The following is a 20,000-nucleotide window of genomic DNA, read 5'->3' as shown; positions in this document are numbered from 1 at the left end:
ACGATCTCTCTCTTTCTCTCTCTCTCTCTTCTTTTTTTTTCTAATTTTACAAATCGCTTGAAGGAAAATAAATTTTGCAAGGTCTCAGATCAGAAACCATTGAAATCATTTCAGCGTGTAAGGAGTTTAAAAATTTACGAAGCGTGAAAGCGAATGGTTTCACGTGACTTCACGGTGAGCATTAACGAGACAATCGACGGCGTTCGTAATGTACGGAGAGTTAACGATGCCTCTTAAGAAAGAGAGAGGGAATTTGCCTCCTACACGATACATGGAAGCACGTCTCGCCGTGGCGACGTCGGCGTCGTTGGACATGTGGACCGTGGCGTGTCGCGAGCAGGCGTGTATGCAATTTGTCTCGTCCTCGGATAATTACACCATTATGCCTACCTTCTTACCTACTCCTCGTCTTGTATCACGAGTATCCTGCTTATAAGGTAGCCCTTCCATCGTTTCTAAGGGTCCACCTCCGCCTTATTATCCCTCTATATTCTTTCTTTCTTTTTTCTTTCCTTTTTTCTTTTCTTTTCGTTTCTTCTCTTCTCTTTTTCTGTTCATTTTTCCCTCTTTTTCTTCTCCTACGCTCTCTACCGCCTTCGTTAGTAAGAATTAAGAAACTTTCGCACGATTTCCATCCTGACTGTCTTAATTAATATGAAGGACGCTTTTAGCGTATCTCATGGGTTTTATGCTAACTGGAAATGCAGGAAAGAGCTACCATTTTAGCCCTTGAAATTTTTTGCTTAACACGAAAGGTAGAAAAATCGAGACCAGAGAAGAAGAAGTGTCAAATAATTTAAATAATTTTCTTTCGTGAGATGACGATGGAGATATATTGCTGAGCTACTATACACCAGAGTGGTAGGATCCTCAAAAGGAAGGTACAAGCGAAGGCGGCGCGAATTTCGAACGGAGTATGGTGTCAAGGATCAAAGGGACCGTTCGAGTACAATGGACGTCTCGTAAATCGCGATATCCCGGTACCATTAGCGACGATCGCTCATAATTTTACGAGGTGTTAAAACCGGGTGCAATCGTATGAACTGAGTCACGACGGTCGAACGAAAGAAAGCGAATGAACGAAGTGAACGAACGAGCAACAGAGAAAGAAAGAAAGAAAGAGAGAGAAAAGGAGAGGGAGATAGACAGATGGAGCAGTTGGACGTTGCAACGATAATATGTAAACGTCGTCGTAAAATCCGCTGCCACGTACAGGATAGAGTCGTATAAAACGGTGTAGGGACATCTTTATTGAAGACTCTATGGGCCAGTTTAAAGATATCCTCATGTAGAAAAAAGACAAATTCGCCGTACGTAAAATTCGAGAAGCGCTATGATCCTTCCTTGAGACGTGCACGATATTTTGCATAATCATAACTAAGGCGTCTAGATTGCAGTAACGTTCGACAAATCATTTCTTCGATAATGATTCCTCGATAATAAGACCATATTTTGTTATAATCGTTATTAAAACTAAGAAGTCGTCGTAAAATTTATAAAATATGCGATTTACTATAGAGATCTAATATAGAAATATATAAATTATATAGCAATGTTTCATACGTATATTAATTTATTTACAACGTAAACTTAAATATTTTGTAATAATAGTTTTCTATTTTAAGATCAATCTAGACACTTGAAAAAGAAACATCATCGATATAACTATATGTAAATTATATCAACGCATTTTGTTTCTTGTGTATTACTATATCCAAGACTCGATCGAATCGATCGATCTATTGTATAAAAAATCTCGTTCTTGTCCTTGAAACAAGAATATTCATTGGATCGGGTAAAAAAATAGAAAGATGAGAGCGTACTGTAATTAGGTATAACCGCGCTTGAAAGCGACTTGTGTGGCGAATCATCGTGAACATACATTCATGCTTGCTCGCACTTATACATGTACATAGGTCGGGCCCATATCTCGCTTACGTTGCCAGCGGTCAGGATTTATGGTTCTCTCTTCTACGAGAACGGCATTGCACCTGAAGAGGAACATGATTCTCGCGCGCGAATGAGAAGACACCTTTCTCTCTTTTTTTTTCAGTCTCTCTCTCTCTCCTCTCTCTCTCTCTCTCTCTCTCTCTCTTTCCGTTTCTCATTCCTTGGTACAGTGCACGAAATCTCACAAGTGGCCGCGTTGCATTCTCGCGACCGGGACGCGGCATTCTTCTACGGCGATATTACACATGTAACATGGCCCACAATACACCAAGGTTATCCGTGAGCCTGGCAAATGTGGGAAATTTTGAGGAGATGCGGATCTCGCTTTAGCCACAAACCTCTTTTGCTTCTTCTTTAACCACGTTTCTCTTTTTCTTTCTTTCTTTTTCTCGAGTGTATCATAAATTTCCAAAGAGGACCCGACACGATGTCGTAACGTCTATGACAAATGAATACCTTCTTTACGACCTAACGAAAATGAATTTATTACGCGAAATAGGATAAAAGAGAAAAAAGAAAGGGAGGATAAGAGAGAGAGAAAGAGGGAGAGAATTAAAATTTTCTTATGAGTTTTCTATATTTATGTAACTTTAGTTGATAGTCGTCATTTCAATTGCATCTCATACGTACGAGCATTAAAATTGGATTGATACTTCCTGTATGGATTTAATTCTCCAAGCATTTTTCATTCCCACGTTCCCGTGTCCAGTTGATCGCCATTTCATTCGTGAGACCCCCGGAAACGGCTATACTATAGATATGGCCACGCTTTTATGCATATAAGTATCGTCTATAGGAAAACACGAGGTTAACGGGACTTAAACGAAAGTCGCCATCTTGATAACCATCGACGATCCCACGCAAGAAACTAATTAATGAAATTAACGCTTCCCTCGGTATCTAATTACATCAAATCATTTATCCGTTATACATTGCATAAGGAAATTATTCAGAATTCCGGTATAAATTGACGTACGTGAACTTTCAAATATGTCGAAATTAAACATCTATTTTTCTTCCATCCTTAAAAGAACACTAGTCCTTTAGTAGATTTTTTATTTATTCAGATTACAAATTTATTTCCCAAAATATTCATCATAAGCGATCATTACAAATAATCGGCTTAACTTCGTTAGAAAATCGATTTCAAATAAATAAGAAGTTCTCGGCGGCCGTGTTTAAAAAGAAAATATATTCATAAGCTTATATAAAGATATCTTCCATTTTACTATATTAAAAAACTAACCATTATGGGAATTAAGTCGAATCCAAATCTGGAGTTACTATTCGATATTTCTTCTTAGAGTTTCTCAATAGGACACCTGTCGTAGCTTCACCTGTTTCACCTTCTTCTCAAGTAAAAACTATATATCTATCTATCTATCTATCTATACACACATACACACACACATATGTATATATATGTATGTATGTATATATAGAAAGAGAAAGAAAGAGAGAGAGAGAGAGAGAGAGAGAGAGAGAGAGAAGTTTCGAATCGAACTCACAGTTTTGACTATCTCCGCGTTATTCGGGACGCGTGGGCGAGGTTCCCTGCGGTTCGGCAGGCACGTCGACCTCAGAGTTCCGAGAAGTCGAAACGTCCGCTCATATCTCACGGTCCTCGGGAGGGACGAGGTGGAGAGAATTTTGTGCTCTTCGGAGCTCTCTACGAATAATGTACATCGTCGTTGCTCATCGCCCATCCCTTCGACCCCTGGGGATAGAGGCGATACCACGATTAGTAATCGCGTGTTACCGTTCTTCTTATGGCTCTCACGCTTTTTTTTCCATACCTTTTTTCCTACCCTATCTTTCTCACTCTTTCGCCTTTTACTTTTTTTTTTTTTTTAATACCCCTAAAGTCTTTCTCAAGTTCTTATTTTTTTCTTTCTTATTTTCCTTTTTTGTTTATTTAATAGCACAGCCATGTTGTGACAAGGTAAATCAAAATACGAATATTATGTAAAGTGAAATAGTCTTGCAATGATATCTACCATGTTAAAATTAAGTTAAATGGACGTAGATGTCGTAGCTATTTAAAGATTATCTTTCGTCTGTCTGAACATTTTCCTCTGATCATTGTTGTCGCGTAATTATTGAACAAGCACGACAACGAAGACGACCTTATCCATTCACAATAGAACCAATCAATGGAGGTTAATTAAGAATGACATCCACGCCGCTTGGCTCATTAGATGGTTGATAAATCAATTGACATCCTTCGTTTATAGGTAGATTATCGAAAGACTCGCGATTTTCGAAAAGGACTATGTCGTTCTTAGGTCGACATAATTTTGCTGTTAAGGAAGAAGAGAAAGATCGAAAGAACTTGGCCATTTCGAACATGGCTTGTAAGTAGACGCGTTTACTTCGATGGAACTCGTTATTTGCCAAAGCCTTTTATTAAAGGCTTTAAAGATCGGCGAGGGCTCGATGATGGTAGTCGTAAGTTCGTCCAAAAGAAAGAAAGAGAGAGAGAGAGAGAGAGAAAGAGAGAGGGAGAGAGAAAGAGAGAGAAAAAGAGAGAAGAGTTACGCGAGATTCCATGGTGCATCGAAATCCAATACGTCGGCGAAACGCTCGTAAATCGACGATCGATTCTCTTCTCCCAACGCCAAAGTACACCGAGAGCGATTATATTAATTGCATATCCGTGGCGTACTTCGATGGAATTAATAGAAACTACGACGTCGACGTGTTTCTGCCTCGTTAAATCAACTTACGAAACCTTGGCTATAATTCAACGCACTTCCTCCGATCTTTTCCATAGGATTGCCTTCGTGTTTAAAGGTCTCTATGTTCAAAGAAAAAAGAAAAAGAAAAATACAAAAATCTTTTATCTATATCAATTTCAATAATTTAACATTTTATCTCTGAAACTTTTTAATTCACTTTGTTAATATAGTAGTACGTACATAAATTACATGTTTCGTTACTATTTGCTTTTTCTATCTGTTTTATTATAACCGAAGTGCGTGTCCAATCGAAACACTATGCTGCTTGACGAAGATCGAGATATACAGAAAGAAAATTGTGAGAAAGAGAGAGAGAGAGAGAGAGAGAGAGAGAGAGAGAGAGAGAGAGAGAGAGAGAGAGAGATCGGCCAATACGATCGATTCAAGTGTGACTTATTCGCTGATTTAAATAAGCAAACGTGTCTCGCTCGCGCAGAAGGAAGAATATAAACACGAGGAGGCTTCCACGTCGTCGACGTTTCGAGCGGTAAGCTCTTTCAATAGACGCCGGTGGTCGAGCTCGAAGGCACATTATTATTTCAAAGCGAAGCATGGGACATGCACCTCGCGGCAGCTTCGATCATGTACGTGTGCCTGGACAGCAGCCTCCCAGTGGAGCCTCACCGATACTGGAACCTTGTCGCCGACTGACTTCTTCCTTCGAGAGACTCTCTTCGCACTCGAGAAGTCGCGCCCATTCAATGCTGATTCCGGCTAATTCAGCGAGTATTGCCGCTAAGGAGTCTCCTCTTTCTCTTTCTCTTTTGCCCTTGAATTCTTTACCGAAGCTCGTTTCTCACGTTTCGCCGATCGGACTCACCGTACCTCGATCTAACGTACCCGATTGCTAAGTTATCCTTCCTTCGAAACTTGAAACATATAGGTATAGTTCCATTTAAAGGAAAGACGATTCGTCGTTCATGTACACGATATCTTGACAGAAACTTTCAAAGTATAAGGTAGAAAAGAAACGAGTAAAATATATATGTGTGTGTGTATATATATATATCAATACATCGACAGATTATAATCAAAAAAATAAAGTTAATATATAATATCAACGTGTCCTATATTCCCAATGAAATTATTAACATAAGTTAAGCAATATAGATAACAAAAATTATAATGTATTAATAAGGTACAAGGAAGAGTTAAAAGAAAAAAATGAAGAAAATACAAGGAGAACAAGAGTATCTCCAGAGATGTCCCGTAACAGGATGATCGGCTCGATCAACGAAAAGGTGGTCCACCGACGTCATTGGACCGAGCACACCCGGAAGAGATGTTTCGTTCGGGTTAATATGGATGAGCCGCGTATTCGGTCGCAGCTCAAGCATGCTATACTTGCTACGCTGAGGAACCCATTGAAATTAAAATCAACGCATCAAGACGTACTTGTAACTTTCCGCGTACCACGCTTCGGTGAACGCCAAATTGGAACACACACGCGGATATTGTCCCACTTTGTGAACTCCTACGATATAAATAATTGTAGATATATAACCAAACCTGTTTTTGAAAGATTGCAGAAGAAACGAAGATCGTTCTTAGTCGAAATCACATAAACTATCGTGATGGATAGGTTATTCACGGTTTAGCGATTATTTTTGATAATTAACGTGACAACATCATTAGGGAAATTCTTGGTTCGTCTTTTACAATTACGTTTGTTTTATTCGATACAACGTCCGTTTTCGGTGAATCGAAGAAGACAACCTTATTAGGGTGTAAGGCGAGGGTGAGGCTCCTGATAGGTGGAGTATCTTTGGAATCTAGGCAGGTAGGCGCCAACAATGCCGAGAAACTGTCAGGAGGAGAAAAGCGTCGACACCGCGTTAACGACTCGTTGCCATGTAGGGCCACGTCGCCATTTCTCTCGCGCGAAGCCAGAGGATTCTCGAGCCGCGAGAGAAAGGAAGAAGAAGAAGAAGAAGAAGAAGAAGAAGAAGAAGAAGAACAGGAATAACAAGAGAAAGGAAGAAAGAAAGAGAAAGAGAGAGAGAGAGAGAGAGAAAGAAATGGGCCCTATGGGCCCATCCCAGCATCCACCGCGTCGTAATGCAAAACGGGCGTTGCCGGCTTGGCAAACGACAGAACAGTAGGCCCGCACGAGACATTCGCCGAACCTCGCAAACAGAGAGAACTTGAAATTCCTTTCCTAACAATAAGATTCTTCGATTCCTCTCTTTTCACTCATGTCTCTTCCATGCGCTTCCTGACAATCCTCCTAACGTCGAATTAAGCTCGTCTAAGATCAAGCTGGATCGTCAATGATAGAATTAAGGAGACGTTAACAGGCAATTATTTAACGTAAGAAGAATGAATTCCTTTAAACGATATGTCGACTAAGTCCTACGATGGGTATGTATAGTTGGAAAGTGCAAGTACGCCGAGTTATGTTACTCGGAAGTACAAGTGTATCCCTATGTAAGTTCTCGTAGTCGGAACTTGGAACTGATCGGTTCTCTTCTCTTTCGTCGCTTAATGGAGAATCTAACTTACGGGATCTCATAAGTTTCTAAGGTACATGAGCGAGCGAGTATGCGTCCAGTGGTAAGTAATAACCATCAGCTTGAGGCTAGCCGAGTTTCCGGAGGAACGGTGATACAAAAAAGCAGCTGAGATCGCTATCTTCTCGCTCGGTTGAGATCGATCGGCAGTACCGTACGTTAGAGGAGCACGCGAAGGGTACCACCACCCAGTGTACCGGTATCCAATAAATATCGGCGAAGTATATAGGTATCTACCTATACGCGTGCTAGCCGCCTTACATACTGTAGCTTCGTTTCACAGTGCAAAAGCGCGGTAACGTGTATCTATAGTAGAAAAGAAGGGAAAGGGAGAGCATGTAATCGCGACGCTCGTATAACGCAAGGATAGTACGACGACGACGACGACGACGACGACGACGACGACGACGACGAGCTTGCGAGACCTCGAAGGCCGGTTAGGTGCTATTCCTCATGCGTATTATCCACAAGTTATAACTCGTTTGGTAGTGTGCACCGAGGTGCATCACAGTGGCGCGACTAGAAGGAATACCTTCATGGGCGTAGGACATTCATGGGCGTGTGGAATAAATAAGAGAAGATACATTTGGTATCAATCTTTCTAATATTTCCTTTTTTAATTTTTTCTTTTTTTTTCTCGTTTTTGTTTTTGTTATACTCAGTAGATAATTAAAAATATCGTAGTTAATTAATAAGAATATTAGAACGTGTAAGATACGTTCTAACGATAGAGAAACTTGCATTTTAATGGATCGTTCGTGTACAGAACCACATGAATACAGGTGAATCGTAATTTTATCGTGACAAAGGTAAATGATACCGTACCAAGGTGATACGGTAGGCGCGAGTAATAAGACGCTCCTACTGCTATCGCTTTCGATTTAATTAACGGCCGTCGTACGTCGTAACTCGCTAATTGCGAGGGCACGCTGGAACCAAACTGGCCTGAGCCTCATCATGGAGGGACACGGAGGGCGGATCGTCGAAAGGATCGTCGATCGATCTTCCCAACGCTCGTGACTCCTTTTTTCGATGGCAAGGCTCCTCCTTGTCGCTTCCCTCCCACTTCATTCTCCTCGATACACTTCTTTTCGGACTTATTCCACGAACGGTTCCATAAAGGAGAACTCGTTGGCACGACCGAAAAACATCCTCAAACACATTTTAGATTTGTTCTTAATCGCAAACGGCGTACCACTATTTTATTTCCACGGATTTCTTCTTTTTCAATTACATTAGAGAATAATTTACGACGACGTTAACAAGATATTTAATGATGAAAAAAAAGAAAAAGAGAATACTCAATCCGCATATATTTTCCTAATCCTGTTTAAATAATTATCAAACGTCTATCCCATATCTGGTGAAATGAAAAATCCAGACAGAACCGTAACGAATCGTACATATTTACAATACAATTACGCACGAGAATGTGTAGAGCTCTCGCGTATAAGGAGTAAGAGGGAGGCATGATGGAGTTTTAACAGCGATTGCGGATAGTAAACGCGTTTACTTCGGTTCGAAAGAAAGAGAGAAACTTGTAAAATACGGTCGATTCGCTCTGAAACGCGTAATACCAAGTCTAAAGTGGAAGCGTAAGTAACGAGAGTGGGAGGGGTCGTGCACCGATAGTAATGAGCGGAGTAATGAATATCGCTAAACGCCACTCGCCTACGTGGAAACCTCGTAAAGCTGAGACTTATGCGTACGATGCCGTTTCCTGCCAAGACTGCTTGTTCGACGATCTTCTCTCTCTCTCCCTCTGTCTCTCCTTCTCTCTTCATCCTTTCCCTCTCACTCTTTCCGTCCCTTCGTTTCTCTCATTTCGCATCTCTTCTCTCCATACTAACCCTTGTCGGCTACTCTCCTACTTTGACTACCACCTGCATACTGCCTAGTAGTTGAAATAAACGCACGCAAGGAATTGAAATGCTTCTCCACGAATAAACGTACCTCCTGAGTTAGTCAAGGAAACTTTCCGATCGGAGTAGACATACAGGGATTAATCTATCGGCTTGAAAAATATCACTTAGATCGATACTTCAAGAGATATAATTTATAAGTCATCTCTCGTTTTATTGACAGTTAAAAACGATCAACCAGGAGAATGTATCGTGATACAATTGATATAAGATCAACAATAGCGGTGAAAGTCGATTCTAATTCTGATAGATCGATTTCTAATCGATAGCACGACCATTTCTATAAATACTCCCCCGATCGTACGTGACCCGAGTTCTTCTCAGGATCCACCTTGGATGCGCTCCAAGTAGCATCCGCCGATTCATTCTTCGACAGACCGATCCCGTTCGATTAATTAGTATGAATCACTTCGGAACGTAGCTTCGACGATGTTATTATACTTGTAGATTGATTCGGTCTCATCGATCCCTCGACGAATGGAATTCTATGATCGAATTCTCTCTCTCTCTCTCTCTCTCTCTCTCTCTCTCTCTACTTTTTTTTTATATCCCCTTAACTCGATTCTTCCGTACTTTCCTAAAAGACGTTCTTTAAAAAAAAGAGAGAAAAAAGAAGCTTGTGTAAGCGATTTCTTTCATTTACCTCGCGTCGTAGAGCATTATAAAATCTAAGCGAGAACGGGCCTCGTTCTCGTTTTCAGAGAAGCTTAGGGACAGCAGATCGAACGTAGAAGTCAAGCAGACTGGCTGACTTACTGGCTTGCTTGCTTACTCGCTTGCTCGCTCGCTCGCTTGTTTGCTTACTTGCTAGCACTCGCGAGACCAAGCAAAAACTGGACGGAACGAACGGAAGGTTGGGCTCGTTCGCGCACGAAACGCGCGTTCGATTCGTAAAAAGTTCTAATCGTATACGCGAAGAATGCGAAAACGAAATACGTCAGACTCCAAGAACGAGAGTTACGCACGCCTGTGCATTGGAGATAGGTATAAATTTATGAAATTTACTCCCGCGAGGAGCGAGAATAGGAGCGCTTCGGTTAAACGCACGGACGCCATTAACGCACCGCACACCGGCATTGAATTACATCGGAGACAACAGTCCGAGAAACACAATCGTTATACTCCGCTATGCGGTCAGCCGTCACATAATCTATGAACCTGCTGCTAACATAAAATCGCAAGCACGATCGTGCTATGGCTGTACTGCTATGCGTTAGATCAATATCGTTATTTTCACCGACGACGAATATTTTATCTCGTTTCTCTTATCCTGTCTTTTTCCTTTTCTTTTCCTTTCCTTATTTTTTTCTTCTTCTTTTTCCTTTTTTCCATTTACAAATACTCAAATTCTCCGAATTTTCTTTCTCGTCATTCCGTTCCCCTGAATAATTGTATCTTTAAATGTAGATAAAACTACTACATTTATAAAAATAGAAAAGCGTTATTTACATATTAACACTTTAATCGATTTATTAATAATTTCATCAACTTTTCGAGATTTCGACACGATTTCGAGCTGTTCATTAAACATGTAAAATTTTGATTATCGTTTTATTCATGATGCCCACGTACGATTTCAAGCGTGACGAATAAATACAAACGATGAGAACGGGCCGTCGTAATTCGTCGCTAATCACCGTGCATAGGAAAATATGTGGGAGTGAGATATCCGAGGAGAATGTCAGTGAAAGTCTATCCTCGCTCCTACGACGATCGTCGACCCACGTGTTTTTGGTCGTACCATGCGACAATCGCTTCCTGATAAAGCGAACGACCGATTTGACGTTGTTAAATCGAACAACCAAGAAGATTTAAAAAGCCTAGCGAAGCTTCCAAAAATATTTTCTTCGGGTTTTCCTTTCTTTAGTGGACGATGAAATATAATATATCAATTAATCGTATAGTTCTCCTTTTTTCGCTTGTAATTTGTATTTCTACGTTATTTATCGATTTTAGGCTTAACGCGTTTCTTTTTTTAACGTTTCTTAAATATTATAAACAAACAAAAAGTTATATTCGTTTGCATCGAAGCGGAGTTGATTAGAGAGCGTCGACAAAGCTTACCGTGGACAACTATAAATAGACAGACCGTGGTAGGTGCAACAAAGGGATGCCAGTGTGACGAGGAAAGAGAAAGCTGTGTGTGTAGGAGCGAAAGAGACACTAAGATCCAATGCAGACGCGTGCTCACGCCCGCGATTATCTTGTGCACAAGCGCGGTTCACGCTTCCAGGCACTGGGCACCGCCCGGTGTACGTTGTTGTGGGTAGTAGTAGTCAAGCAGTCAGCAGTCAACAGCAACAACAGCAGCAACGGCAACGACAGCAGTCAAGGTGGGCAGGGTCAGGAATTCCTAGGCGTGCGAGAGTGTCTGGCACACATCGCCACGTCGTACACTCCGGAAATAAGGGAGAGGTCTCTCGAGGCCGTTCGCCAAGGCCCGCAAGGACGTTCTGGCTAACACGAGGAGGACTTGACCAATCCTTTCGATACGTTCATGAATCAAAAATCCTTCCAAAAATTCTTATTCTTGATATTTTTCAATGTTGAATCCATTTTAGAAAGTGAAGCACGTACAAAACGAATAACGTGAAGATCGTGTCAATCGTATTCCTCTCGATGAAAAATTTTTGATAAAGATTTTAGAACGATCCTAGCAAAGAATGAGATACGTTTTTTCTAGTATTAAAAGGAACTATCATAGAAAGAAGTTACCAGGAGAATTTCAGTTCGCAAGAAGACACGCAGTTCCTCCTGTGTACTGCTGCGTATGTACGCGTTGGAAATAAATACTTGGAGGCAGCATAATTCTTATGGGCGACACCATGCATCATGCTAGATTGGTATCGGAGAGGCGTTATCGCTCGACGCCTTTACGGTATAATCTTATACCTTCACGAGCGTTTGAGAAAAAGAGGTGCCTCACCACCCCCCTCGTTCGTCGTTGTCTCTTCGTTTCACCTTAAAAAAATATATATACATATATGTATACGTATAGATACACGAACACATAGCATATCCGGAATTTATTTTATCCGACGAAGGACACGAGTCTAGAAACTAGGAGGAGAAGATTCATGAGCTCTTGAACGAGACAAGAAAAATGGATAAATATCGTGGAAACGAAGAAAGTTATACGCGTGGGAGAAGACGAAGGAAAGTTCTACGATAAAAACTTTAATATTTAAAGATTAGAGAGAGGTCCTGGAAAAAGAGATTCCGAAAGTATCAGGAGACGAAGAGAGAGAGAAAGAAGAGATTCCAATGGAATTTCAGGGAAACGTCGTGTAGTCGGTCAAATTGGCGGAATAGCAAAGGAACCCGAAGGGCGTTCTTTGCAAAGAGTCTCGTAAAAGAAGAGGCCGCCGTCCTCCGACAGCAGCACGTTTTTCCAAAGAGCACTGCCGCGTTTACAAAAGCCGATGTCAGCTTTGCCGATAGAGAGATTCCATTGGTTCCCTCTTCTTCTTCTTCTTCTTCTTGCTCTCCATGGCTTACCTACCATTGCTGTTGCTACTACTACTTCTTCTTCTTCTTCTTCCTCTTCTTCTTCCTCTTCTGTTTGTTGCCATCGAAGAAAGAGCAATAGTATCGACGAGCGACGATCTACCCAATTAGTAACCATCGCGAATTCCCATTAGCCCATACGAACTATCGGCCGATCTGGTGGCGAGCTCGTTCTTTCGTTGTACGTTCGTCACCCAAAGTGTATAAGCTAAGCGATCTACGACGAACTCAAGAACGGCTTTCCACTCTTTGATAACTCTTTTCCTTCTCATCGATTTGCTTACTGCTCTTAGATAAATCGTATCTCCCAAGTTGCATCAAATAGATCGAACGAAGAGAAAATTTCATACCGAATGAACTCCGTAGCGTTTATCAAATTTAATCCTCTTATATAGATCTAATACTGAAATCGAGTATCTTGCGCGTCTATTAGTAGATATATTGCATAACGGTATAGCATTCTCATATTTTCAAGAACGTATATCAAAAAATGAGGAGACAATCGAATCGCAGAATTAAGATAGCCGGAAGCTCTTGTGAACAAAGCTTAAATCTCTCTCGTCGGCAAAGTATAGAACTTTCCAACGAAGGTTTCATTCGTTTATACAAGTACTGGCCTCTTGCCTCGGTAGATTGTTGACCGTGATTGCAATTAGTAACTCGGCGGGGGCCCTGTGTGCCTTGGAAAGGTACATCCCATTCTCCTTCTTTGTCGCTCTCTCTCTCTCTCTCTCTCTCTCACTCTCTCCTTACTCGAGTCCGTAACCCTCTGCCCCTCGATCCTCCTTCTTTTCCTTCCTGTTCTGGACGCCCCCGAGCACGTCACCAGTACGCAAGGAGCAATCGACGAGAACGACGAGAACGACGACGACGACGACGAGCGTAATGGACATTTGTTAGGAAAGAGAAACGAACGAACGAGGACGATCGAGCTTGTTCGGAGCAAGAGACATCGAGAGATACCGAATCTATTTCGCGTAATTACCCGAGGAGGAGCCTCTCAGAAGCGCAACGTCGCTCGCGCGATCAACGTCGACTAGCATCTCTCTCTTTTTCTCTCTGCCTCTCTCTTTTTCTTCAACTTTTTCTCGTATTCGATCGATAATCGCAATGACGAGTTGTTTTACGTCACACGAAAGAAACGTTTCGCTAAACCATCCTTATCTTTTCTATACCCACCATCTATGCAAATAATCCATAGATTCCGACCGAAAATATTATCAGCGATCTAGAATTTATAACTAATCTACATAACGTACCCGTATACGTGGAGGAAGGCAAAAGTCTCTAAGATCTCCTCCGCAAGCCGGAAAACATAAGAGTAGTCTCGTAATCAAAGTTCACCATCTTACCAAGAGGCTACCGATCAGCCTATTTATTATTAGCCTTGGCTAGGTAAGAGAGGGAAGATAACGAACGATCGGAATGCAACGAGTCAAAATTACGGAAGAAGATAGAAGAGAGAAAAAGATTGAGTGAGAGAGAAAGAGAGAGAGAGAGAGAGAGAGACTCGTGGAACCGAAGGATGCGCTCTCGAGCGGAGAAATCGATTGGTTCTCTTCGAGCTGCGCTCGCGAATGTTTCTCTGCCGCATACCGCTCGATGAAATATTGGAACGGGCCCTTTATATGCATCGCCAACGTTCGTACTTGCTTCTCGGCGAAGTCCAGAGAGAGAGAGAGAGGAAGAAAGAGAGAGAGAGAGAGAGAGAGAGAGAGAGAAGGAAAGAGAGAGAGCTGCAGGTGCCGCAAAGCTGCGTAGGCAGCGAGCTGCTAACGAACAATCAGCGCCGCCCGTTATAACCATGATTTTATGTTCCAATTTGCAAAGACGACGTTAAAAGCCAACCCTGCCGACATCCACGGCAGCCACGATTCACCCTTTATCTTTGATCCCTTTATCCATCGAAATCCTTAACGATTCATGGATCGATACACTTTTTGATAGATAGCTATCTTTCATTGCTCGTAACTCAAATTTGTCGTCATTTTTAAGATCATCTATTCGAGTTTATTCAATGGTAAACGAGCGAATCGAGCGGTTTATATCAGCTTTGTTGGTTATTCTTTGATCGATGTAGTTACGTGTCTCTTCATTCTGATCACAGCGTAGAGTATTTAAAAAGTGAATAAAGGGGAAAGAAAGAGAAAGAGAGAGAAAGGGAAAGAAAGAGAGAAAGAAAGAGTGAAAGAGAAAAGTATGGTGCATTGTTAGGCAGCCCATTACAGAATATAATTTACATAAACCATAAACATCAGGATCGAACAATAAACGTAAATAATTACCTATATTCTTAAACTGTCGTAATAAATTCCGCGCATCCATCGCAGCGTGCAACTCTCGGCTCCATTCCTTATCTTCCTCTCCTTCTACGTTGCACCCATCGAACTCCATAAAAGCTTTCGCCTGTCCCTTCTTTTCTTTTTCTTCGTTTTCTTCCTCGCGCATCTCCACCCTCTCCTTTCTTCCTTTTTTTATTCTCTCTTTCTCTCTCTCTCTCTCTCTCTCTCTCTCTCTCTCTCTCTCTCTCTCTCTCGTTTGCTTCGGTAAATTATATTTTTACGAGGCCCGATCGAGCGCTGATTACGAGTCGAGTTATCGCCGAACTCTAATACAACGAGCCGTCAAGAAAGGCCGTAGCTCGAATTCCTTAGCCAGTCTGGGATGATCCAAATTGGGCGGAGCGTAGGGCCCAACCAGGGCCCTTTTAATGAAAGCTGAGCTACCGAAATTGCTCATGCAAAAGAAAGAATATAGTTGCCGTATCGTACAACTTTCATTTCTTTTTCCTTTCGTTAGATTCGAAATATACGAAATCATCGTTGGATAGTTTTTTTGGTTATTTCTTTTATTCTCTCTTTTCTCTTTTGTTTCTTTCTTTTCCTGCATACATATAAAATTGTTACCATTTACATTTTTCGAAAGAAAACCTCATTCTCGTGTACTCCGGTAGAACATCAAGAGCACGATCTGGAATGCAAGAGCGAGGAGTCTAGGAATTCGAGAAACTGGAAAAGTTAGTCGACGCGAGAGATATCTCGTACGTAGGTTCATCTAGATCAAAGGTATCGTTGACCTCCCGACTGACGAAACGCGGGATTTATTGCGACAAGCCACGGTGACCTCCCAAAAAACAACCGAGACGCGTACATACGTCGAGCGGCGACTAACGAAAATACATTTTACTTGCGAGTGCGGACAGTTTCCTGCGAGACCAATTCCAAGAACGAAATTGTAAGAAGGATTTCCGGTCGGACGTGATTTAATAATCCACCGAAATAACGCTTCCGTGACATTAATTTATCTACTTGTAAACTCCTTAAGATAGTGACACTTTCGATCGATTATTATTATTATTATTTTCTTTCTTTCTTTTTTTTCCTTTCCCGTAAACAGGGTCAATTCGAATTTCGTGGTTTACGACAGATCGAGCAAATCGATCGAATTCATCTAAAGAACTAATTTCTACACGTCCAACGTAACAAAGATCGTTACCAGTCCTTGTATCCAAAATTTCTCTCGAAATGAGATTAGTTCGTGCGTTCGTTACACATATATAGATACAATACGTATCTCCTATCGGACCTCAAACTCGTTACTTCTGCGAACAACTTTCCGTTCCCAGTTGGGAATTACGTTGGCTATTACGTTGTGCACGAACCAGAACCAGCCAACGACGAGCAACTGATTTTTTCTCGTTTGGAAAAGTTACGAGGTGCTGAACTTTAGATTGCGATGTAACCTCCAGATATACATAGGATACATTAAACTAGAAAAGGGTAGAAGGGTGGGAGGGAGGAAAAAAGGATGAATATTTCCAAGTATTTTCAGAAGGAGTTCCTAGTTTCAATTCATCGAGTCACTCGATAATGTCAACTTCGAAATCATTCGCAACTCCTGTCCGGAATGTAAAATTACACTAGAGAATTAGTTGTTCCTATCCCACAGAGAAATGTAACGAACCCATCGTCGCTTTCGTACTGCGGTGTAAACTAGTATGTAACTATTTAACTAGTAACATTGTCTGCGGACAGGGGAAGGTTTCCTGTAATCAAACTTTCGGATCGACTCATTCGAACATGGAAAATTTGTCCGGTATGCGTGTATCGGACGGCACTCGAAGTAGAGCGTAATCTAATTCAAAACATAGGATATAACAACGAAATAATTGCAATCTAATTTGAATGGTATCGTTAGAATTATCAGTTGATGTTATGATTAAAATCAACTTCAAAAATAATTCAATGGTAACAATAATAACATTATATTATTAAACGTAATAAGAGTTTAATTTTACCCAGCATTTTTCATATACGTTAATTATAAAAAAGAAAAGAGAAAAGAGAAAAAAGACAATGAATAAGAAGAAAAGAAAACGGAGGAGAATAAATCGGAGGATATTGGCATATACTAAACGTGAAATGCGAAGGGCATGACTATTAAAAATTTTCTTGATCATTGCGTTCGTGTTCTTGTCTTGTCGTGACTTTTAAGAAGGGACTAGCGAGAAGAAGAGAGAGAAAGAGAAAGAGAGAGAGAGAGAGAGAGAGAGAGAAAGAGAAATCCAAGTACCAAGACGATTTATCTGCCAGTAGAGCATACGTACGTACACCGAAGAGCGATCGTGCCTGGCCATTAATCGATTAATCAATTAAGCGACCGATTAATTATCGAGAGCGAGCGGCAATCTAGAAGAAGAGAAAGGAACACTGCTAGGGTGGAAGAGAGAGAGAGAGAAAGAGAGAGAGAGAGAGAGAGAGAGATACAAGAGAAAGAGGGAGAGAGAGAGAGAGAAAAAAGACAACGACGCTGGTAATTAAATCGTCGCGTCGAGACCAATCGGATGCGCTCGAGAGACCCCGAAGAGAGGCCACAAATGATTTTGTCGTAACGACGTCGAGGCACCCTGGACCGGCCCTCGTCTGCTAATTAAGTCTTAGTCGTATTCGCCTCTTCCTTTTGCCGTATGATCGTTCGAGCCAACCGGCTCGAACTCACCACTCCAAGGTTGATTCGCGCCAGGCGACACCTTTCACAGATATCATCCTCCTTATTATATTTATTTTCATCCTTCTACTACTCAAACCACCGATGATTTTCATTTCGAATTAACTTTTTTAGAACCTTCTATGATATCCTGTGAGACTTATTTTCGAAATACCAATGTTAAAATAACAAAGGATTTTAGATGATCAAATCGAAGGAAAACAATAATCTTATTAATAATAGAAATCATACATGAAAAATAATAATCACGTTCCATCTGTACGAATAATGAATTATTTAATTCTGAGAATAACGAAATATCTTAGATGATTAGGCCCTTACTAAAAGTTTGGTATTTTTTTTTTTTTCTTTTTTTTATAAATAAATCGTTTTAATGTACAAATACAGACGCACGGAGAACCACTGTCAGGATGACAAAACGATCGCGGTCCTCGCAATCCTGCGTGTCTCATGGACGACGAATAAAGTCGACACTAAGGCGATAAGTAATGGCGGGCGTGGGAACTACAAACATACCTCTTATCGGCACGCCGTTAGAGAACGATAGCAATTTTTTCATTTACATGATTTCGAAGGGAAGCGTGATAACGATCTCTCGTTGCAATCAGTCCCTTTCGCTAGTCGTGAGAGTGCAGAAAGGAGTTTTGCTCTCCCTCTTTTCGTTATTCGGAGATGAAGAGAACACCTGGAAGAAGAGGAGAGAGAGATCGTGGAAATCCTTGTGATATCGATGAGAGACCCTCCTTGTTCCTCTCGATAATGTCTACGTTCTAAATTCGATGAGTGTGTTAGTGAAATAAAATAGTACATAAAGGAGAATCGATAGAAGAAATTAATCTAATTTGGTTGTACAGCTGCGTCTATATTTCTCACGAACGGCGTCACAATGCTTTTTCCTTAAATCTCTTTCTTAGATATTTGCCTATGATCTCATAAACAAAAACTGTTTGTCGATGAAAAAACCCAATAAAATTGATTCAAAAGTGTAAAATTAATTTAATATCATAGATATCTCTTCTACATTGTTAAAGAAATATTTTCTTCGAATGTAACAGACGTAAGTGAGATCGGAAAATTATCGAAAAGGTGATTAGAACGTGTGAAATGCATTTAACAGTTAACGCATCTTTTCTACGATATTAATAAATAGTTCGTTTTCTTTCTTTCCTCTTTTTTTTTTCTTACAATATTTCCAAGAGAGAACCTCAACATGTAAAATTGATTTAATAGCGAGCATACTTTATTTCACACGTCAAAAGCATTCAAGGGAGAAAGTGAACACTGTCGAAATAAAAAAAAAAAAAATACGAAAAAAAGAGAAAACTAAATAAGAACCCGAAAGAATCGATTGGACAAGTAATTGACTTCGTCAGAAACGTTCGCAAATCGAGAACGATAGTATCCTTTCTTTTGGAAACACTCATAGCAATGATCAGTATAGTAACGTAGCACGAAATAAAGTATCTTGCCAGCTGGCTTTCTTAAGGTTTTCGAAGGATCGAGAGAGAAAGACAAGACGAAGGGCCGGAGGGATGATCCGCGCTCTGAATTTCTCGCGAAACGGCGAACATTAAGGCGGGCAAGTTCTTTGCCGTGGGCGCGTGCCGTGTGGCACCGTATATTTGTAATTCTAATGGCGAGCTCGCGAAAGGGTCGAGCTCGTCTTTTACTCCGTCGTAATGGTCCAGTCGAGGAATTCGTGGCCCTTCAGGGGATCTCCTGGAAAAGGGCTACGGTCCAAGTTACTACAAGTACATTCGCTGTTTTTCTTCCTAACTAAAACAAATTCAGTCAGATGTTCGCTAAGTATTTTTCTTTCTTGTATCTTTTCTTTTAAGAATCCATTATAATATAATTATATCAATTAGCGTTTAACGATTTAAAATAAATTTAAATGATCATTCTATGAGTATGTCTAATTGTTTTAATTAACATAAAATTTGGTTAAACCTTTTACTTGTTTATCTAAATTTCGTATGTCATAAAAATATAAGCAAAAATGCACATAATTTAAGGGATTAATTTTCTTTTCTTTTAACTCTCTCTCTCTCTCTCTCTCTCTCTCTCTCTCTCTCTCTCTCTCTCTCTCACTCTTTTTCTCTCAACACCTTGAAGGGTTTTCATTCTTAGCTTGGCAATCGACTTGACATCAACTACGTCACTTCAATTTTCAACGCGAACATCGGGTTTTAAGTCTCCGATAAATAAAAGGTTATTGCACTCCATTCAACGAGGATTTGAGCCTCGGGGTACCATCATAAGTGGGACAGCTTTACGCAAGTTTTTTATATCCTGGGCATTGTCACGAGGAACACCCATTCTCTCTCTCTCTCTCTCTCTCTCTCTCTCTCTCTCTCTCTCTCTCT

Source organism: Vespula pensylvanica, chromosome 2 (genome assembly GCF_014466175.1).
Source record: "Vespula pensylvanica isolate Volc-1 chromosome 2, ASM1446617v1, whole genome shotgun sequence".
NCBI classification, from domain to species: Eukaryota; Metazoa; Arthropoda; class Insecta; order Hymenoptera; family Vespidae; genus Vespula; species Vespula pensylvanica.
This window is presented reverse-complemented; position numbering follows the sequence as displayed.